A 6610-nucleotide genomic window follows, 5' to 3' on the forward strand; every position below is an offset into this window, starting at 1 on the left:
TTATGTATCAGTGAGTTTTTGTATCTGTGAGTTTATGTATCAATGAGTTTTTGTATCTGTGAGTTTTTGTATCTGTGTGAGTTTTTGTACCTGTGAGTTTTTGTATCTGTGAGTTTTTGTATCTGTGAGTTTTTGTATCTGTGAGTTTTTGTTTTTGAGAGTTTTTGTATCTGTGTGAGTTTTTGTATCTGTGAGTTTTTGTATCTGTGAGTTTTTGTATCTGTGAGTTTTTGTATCTGTGTGAGTTTTTGTATCTGTGAGTTTTTGTATCTGTGTGAGTTTTTGTATCTGTGAGTTTTTGTATCTGTGAGTATTTGTATCTGTGTGAGTTTTTGTATCTGTGTGAGTTTTTGTATCTGTGTGAGTTTTTGTATCTGTGAGTTTTTGTATCTGTGAGTTTTTGTGTCTGTGTGAAATTTTGTATCTGTGTGAGTTTTTGTATCTGTGTGAGTTTTTGTATCTGTGTGAGTTTTTGTATCTGTGTGAGTTTTTGTGTCTGTGAGTATTTGTATCTGTGTGAGTTTTTGTATCTGTGTGAGTTTTTGTATCTGTGTGAGTTTTTGTATCTGTGAGTATATGTATCTGTGCGAGTTTTTGTATCTGTGTGAGTTTTTGTATCTGTGAGTTTTTGTATCTGTGAGTTTTTGTATCTGTGAGTTTTTGTATCTGTGTCAGTTTTTGTATCTGTGAGTTTTTGTATCTGTGAGTTTTTGTATCTGTGTGAGTTTTTGTATCTGTGAGTTTTTGTATCTGTGAGTTTTTGTATCTGTGAGTTTTTGTATCTGTGAGTTTTTGTATCAGTGTGAGTTTTTGTATCTGTGAGTTTTTGTATCAGTGAGTTTTTGTATCAGTGAGTTTTTGTATCTGTGAGTTTTTGTATCTGTGTGAGTTTTTGTATCTGTGAGATTTTGTATCTGTGAGTTTTTGTATGTGTGAGTTCTTGTTTCTGTGAGTTTTTGTATCTGTGAGTTTTTGTATCTGTGAGTTTTTGTATCTGTGTGAGTTTATGTATCTGTGAGTTTTTGTATCTGTGTGAGTTTTTGTATCTGTGAGTTTTTGTATCTGTGAGTTTTTGTATCTGTGTGAGTTTTTGTATCTGTGAGTTTTTTTATCTGTGTGAGTTTTTGTAACTGTGACTTTTTGTATCTGTGAGTTTTTGTATCTGTGTGAGTTTTTGTATCTGTGAGTTTTTGTATCTGTGAGTTTTTGTTTCTGTGAGTTTTTGTATCTGTGTGAGTTTTTGTATCTGTGAGTTTTTGTATCTGTGAGTTTTTGTATCTGTGTGAGTTTTTGTATCTGTGTGAGTTTTTGTATCTGTGTGAGTTTTGGTATCTGTGAGTTTATGTATCTGTCAGTTTTTGCATTTGTGAGTTTTTGTATCTGTGAGTTTTTGTATCAGTGAGTTTTTGTATCTGTGAGTTTTTGTATCTGTGTGAGTTTTCTATTTGTGTGAGTTTATGTATCTGTGTGAGTTATTGTATCTGTGAGTTTTTGTATCTGTGAGTTTTTGTATCTGTGTGAGTTTTTGTATCTGTGTGAGTTTTTGTATCTGTGTGAGTTTTTGTATCTGTGAGTTTTTGTATCTGTGAGTTTTTGTATCTGTGTGAGTTTTTGTATCTGTGTGAGTTTTTGTATCTGTGAATTTTTGTATCTGTGAGTTTTTGTATCTGTGAGTTTTTGTATCTGTGAGTTTTTGTATCTGTGAGTTTTTGTATCTGTGTGAGTTTTTGTATCAGTGAGTTTTTGTATCTGTGAGTTTTTGTATCTGTGAGTTTTTGTATCTGTGAGTTTTTGTATCAGAGTGAGTTTTTGTATCTGTGTGAGTTTTTGTATCTGTGAGTTTATGTATCAGTGAGTTTTTGTATCTGTGAGTTTATGTATCAATGAGTTTTTGTATCTGTGAGTTTTTGTATCTGTGTGAGTTTTTGTACCTGTGAGTTTTTGTATCTGTGAGTTTTTGTATCTGTGAGTTTTTGTATCTGTGAGTTTTTGTTTTTGAGAGTTTTTGTATCTGTGTGAGTTTTTGTATCTGTGAGTTTTTGTATCTGTGAGTTTTTGTATCTGTGAGTTTTTGTATCTGTGTGAGTTTTTGTATCTGTGAGTTTTTGTATCTGTGTGAGTTTTTGTATCTGTGAGTTTTTGTATCTGTGAGTATTTGTATCTGTGTGAGTTTTTGTATCTGTGTGAGTTTTTGTATCTGTGTGAGTTTTTGTATCTGTGAGTTTTTGTATCTGTGAGTTTTTGTGTCTGTGTGAAATTTTGTATCTGTGTGAGTTTTTGTATCTGTGTGAGTTTTTGTATCTGTGTGAGTTTTTGTATCTGTGTGAGTTTTTGTGTCTGTGAGTATTTGTATCTGTGTGAGTTATTGTATCTGTGTGAGTTTTTGTATCTGTGTGAGTTTTTGTATCTGTGAGTATATGTATCTGTGCGAGTTTTTGTATCTGTGTGAGTTTTTGTATCTGTGAGTTTTTGTATCTGTGAGTTTTTGTATCTGTGAGTTTTTGTATCTGTGTCAGTTTTTGTATCTGTGTGTTTTTGTATCTGTGAGTTTTTGTATCAGTGAGATTTTGTATCTGTGAGAGTTTTTGTATCTGTGTGAGTTTTTGTATCTGTGAGTTATTGTATCTGTGAGTTATTGTATCTGTGAGTTTTTGTATCTGTGTGAGTTTTTGTATCTGTGAGTTTTTGTATCTGTGTGAGTTTTTGTATCTGTGAGTTTTTGTATCTGTGCGAGTTTTTGTATCTGTGAGTTTTTGTATCTGTGAGTTTTTGTATCTGTGTGAGTTTTTGTATCTGTGTGAGTTTTTGTATCTGTGAGTTTTTGTATCTGTGAGTTTTTGTATCTGTGTGAGTTTTCGTATCAGTGTGAGTTTTTGTATCTGTGAGTTTTTGTATCTGTGTGAGTTTTTGTATCTGTGAGTTTATGTATCTGTGTGAGTTTTTGTATCTGTGAGTTTATGTATCTGTGTGAGTTTTTGTATCTGTGAGTTTTTGTATCTGTGAGTTTTTGTATCTGTGTGAGTTTTTGTATCTGTGAGTTTTTGTATCTGTGAGTTTTTGTGTCTGTGAGTTTTTGTATCTGTGAGTTTTTGTATCGGTGTGAGTTTTTGTATCTGTGAGTTTTTGTATCTGTGAGTTTTTGTTTCTGTGAGTTTTTGTATCTGTGTGAGTTTTTGCATCTGTGACTTTTTGTATCTATGAGTTTTTGTATCTGTGTGAGTTTTTGTATCTGTGTGAGTTTTTGTATCTGTGTGAGTTTTTGTATCTGTGTGAGTTTTGGTATCTGTGAGTTTATGTATCTGTCAGTTTTTGCATTTGTGAGTTTTTGTATCTGTGAGTTTTTGTATCAGTGAGTTTTTGTATCTGTGAGTTTTTGTATCTGTGTGAGTTTTGTATCTGTGTGAGTTTATGTATCTGTGTGAGTTTTTGTATCTGTGTGAGTTTTTGTATCAGTGTGAGTTTTTGTATCTGTGAGTTTTTGTATCTGTGTGAGTTTTTGTATCTGTGGGAGTTTTTGTATCTGTGAATTTTTGTATCTGTGTGAGTTTTTGTATCTGTGAGTTTTTTTATCTGTGAGTTTTTGTATCTGTGAGTTTTTGTATCAGTGTGAGTTTTTGTATCAGTGTGAGTTTTTGTATCTGTGTGAGTTTTTGTATCTGTGTGAGTTTTTGTATCTGTGAGTTTTTGTATCTGTGTGAGTTTTTGTATCAATGAGTTTTTGTATCTGTGAGTTTTTGTATCTGTGAGTTTTTGTATCTGTGAGTTTTTGTAACTGTGAGTTTTTGTATCAGTGTGAGTTTTTGTATCAGTGTGAGTTTTTGTATCTGTGTGAGTTTTTGTATCTGTGTGAGTTTTTGTATCTGTGAGTTTTTGTATCTGTGTGAGTTTTTGTATCAATGAGTTTTTGTATCTGTGAGTTTTTGTATCTGTGAGTTTTTGTATCTGTGAGTTTTTGTATCTGTGAGTTTTTGTATCTGTGCGAGTTTTTGTATCTGTGTGAGTTTTTGTATCTGTGAGTTTTTGTATCTGTGAGTTTTTGTATCTGTGTGAGTTTTTGTATCTGTGTGAGTTTTTGTATCTGTGTGAGTTTTTGTATCTGTGAGTTTTTGTATCTGTGAGTTTTTGTATCTGTGTGAGTTTTTGTATCTGTGTGAGTTTTTGTATCTGTGAATTTTTGTATCTGTGAGTTTTTGTATCTGTGAGTTTTTGTATCTGTGAGTTTTTGTATCTGTGAGTTTTTGTATCTGTGTGAGTTTTTGTATCAGTGAGTTTTTGTATCTGTGAGTTTTTGTATCTGTGAGTTTTTGTATCTGTGAGTTTTTGTATCAGAGTGAGTTTTTGTATCTGTGTGAGTTTTTGTATCTGTGAGTTTATGTATCAGTGAGTTTTTGTATCTGTGAGTTTATGTATCAATGAGTTTTTGTATCTGTGAGTTTTTGTATCTGTGTGAGTTTTTGTACCTGTGAGTTTTTGTATCTGTGAGTTTTTGTATCTGTGAGTTTTTGTATCTGTGAGTTTTTGTTTTTGAGAGTTTTTGTATCTGTGTGAGTTTTTGTATCTGTGAGTTTTTGTATCTGTGAGTTTTTGTATCTGTGAGTTTTTGTATCTGTGTGAGTTTTTGTATCTGTGAGTTTTTGTATCTGTGTGAGTTTTTGTATCTGTGAGTTTTTGTATCTGTGAGTATTTGTATCTGTGTGAGTTTTTGTATCTGTGTGAGTTTTTGTATCTGTGTGAGTTTTTGTATCTGTGAGTTTTTGTATCTGTGAGTTTTTGTGTCTGTGTGAAATTTTGTATCTGTGTGAGTTTTTGTATCTGTGTGAGTTTTTGTATCTGTGTGAGTTTTTGTATCTGTGTGAGTTTTTGTGTCTGTGAGTATTTGTATCTGTGTGAGTTTTTGTATCTGTGTGAGTTTTTGTATCTGTGTGAGTTTTTGTATCTGTGAGTATATGTATCTGTGCGAGTTTTTGTATCTGTGTGAGTTTTTGTATCTGTGAGTTTTTGTATCTGTGAGTTTTTGTATCTGTGAGTTTTTGTATCTGTGTCAGTTTTTGTATCTGTGTGTTTTTGTATCTGTGAGTTTTTGTATCAGTGAGATTTTGTATCTGTGAGAGTTTTTGTATCTGTGTGAGTTTTTGTATCTGTGAGTTATTGTATCTGTGAGTTATTGTATCTGTGAGTTTTTGTATCTGTGTGAGTTTTTGTATCTGTGAGTTTTTGTATCTGTGTGAGTTTTTGTATCTGTGAGTTTTTGTATCTGTGCGAGTTTTTGTATCTGTGAGTTTTTGTATCTGTGAGTTTTTGTATCTGTGTGAGTTTTTGTATCTGTGTGAGTTTTTGTATCTGTGAGTTTTTGTATCTGTGAGTTTTTGTATCTGTGAGTTTTTGTATCTGTGTGAGTTTTCGTATCAGTGTGAGTTTTTGTATCTGTGAGTTTTTGTATCTGTGTGAGTTTTTGTATCTGTGAGTTTATGTATCTGTGTGAGTTTTTGTATCTGTGAGTTTATGTATCTGTGTGAGTTTTTGTATCTGTGAGTTTTTGTATCTGTGAGTTTTTGTATCTGTGTGAGTTTTTGTATCTGTGAGTTTTTGTATCTGTGAGTTTTTGTGTCTGTGAGTTTTTGTATCTGTGAGTTTTTGTATCGGTGTGAGTTTTTGTATCTGTGAGTTTTTGTATCTGTGAGTTTTTGTTTCTGTGAGTTTTTGTATCTGTGTGAGTTTTTGCATCTGTGACTTTTTGTATCTATGAGTTTTTGTATCTGTGTGAGTTTTTGTATCTGTGTGAGTTTTTGTATCTGTGTGAGTTTTTGTATCTGTGTGAGTTTTGGTATCTGTGAGTTTATGTATCTGTCAGTTTTTGCATTTGTGAGTTTTTGTATCTGTGAGTTTTTGTATCAGTGAGTTTTTGTATCTGTGAGTTTTTGTATCTGTGTGAGTTTTGTATCTGTGTGAGTTTATGTATCTGTGTGAGTTTTTGTATCTGTGTGAGTTTTTGTATCAGTGTGAGTTTTTGTATCTGTGAGTTTTTGTATCTGTGTGAGTTTTTGTATCTGTGGGAGTTTTTGTATCTGTGAATTTTTGTATCTGTGTGAGTTTTTGTATCTGTGAGTTTTTTTATCTGTGAGTTTTTGTATCTGTGAGTTTTTGTATCAGTGTGAGTTTTTGTATCAGTGTGAGTTTTTGTATCTGTGTGAGTTTTTGTATCTGTGTGAGTTTTTGTATCTGTGAGTTTTTGTATCTGTGTGAGTTTTTGTATCAATGAGTTTTTGTATCTGTGAGTTTTTGTATCTGTGAGTTTTTGTATCTGTGAGTTTTTGTATCTGTGAGTTTTTGTATCAGTGTGAGTTTTTGTATCAGTGTGAGTTTTTGTATCTGTGTGAGTTTTTGTATCTGTGTGAGTTTTTGTATCTGTGAGTTTTTGTATCTGTGTGAGTTTTTGTATCAATGAGTTTTTGTATCTGTGAGTTTTTGTATCTGTGAGTTTTTGTATCTGTGAGTTTTTGTATCTGTGAGTTTTTGTATCTGTGCGAGTTTTTGTATCTGTGTGAGTTTTTGTATCTGTGAGTTTTTGTATCTGTGAGTTTTTGTATCTGTGAGTTTTTGTATCTGTGTG

Source organism: Cetorhinus maximus, unplaced genomic scaffold (genome assembly GCF_964194155.1).
Source record: "Cetorhinus maximus unplaced genomic scaffold, sCetMax3.hap1.1 HAP1_SCAFFOLD_1179, whole genome shotgun sequence".
Lineage (NCBI taxonomy): Eukaryota > Metazoa > Chordata > Chondrichthyes > Lamniformes > Cetorhinidae > Cetorhinus > Cetorhinus maximus.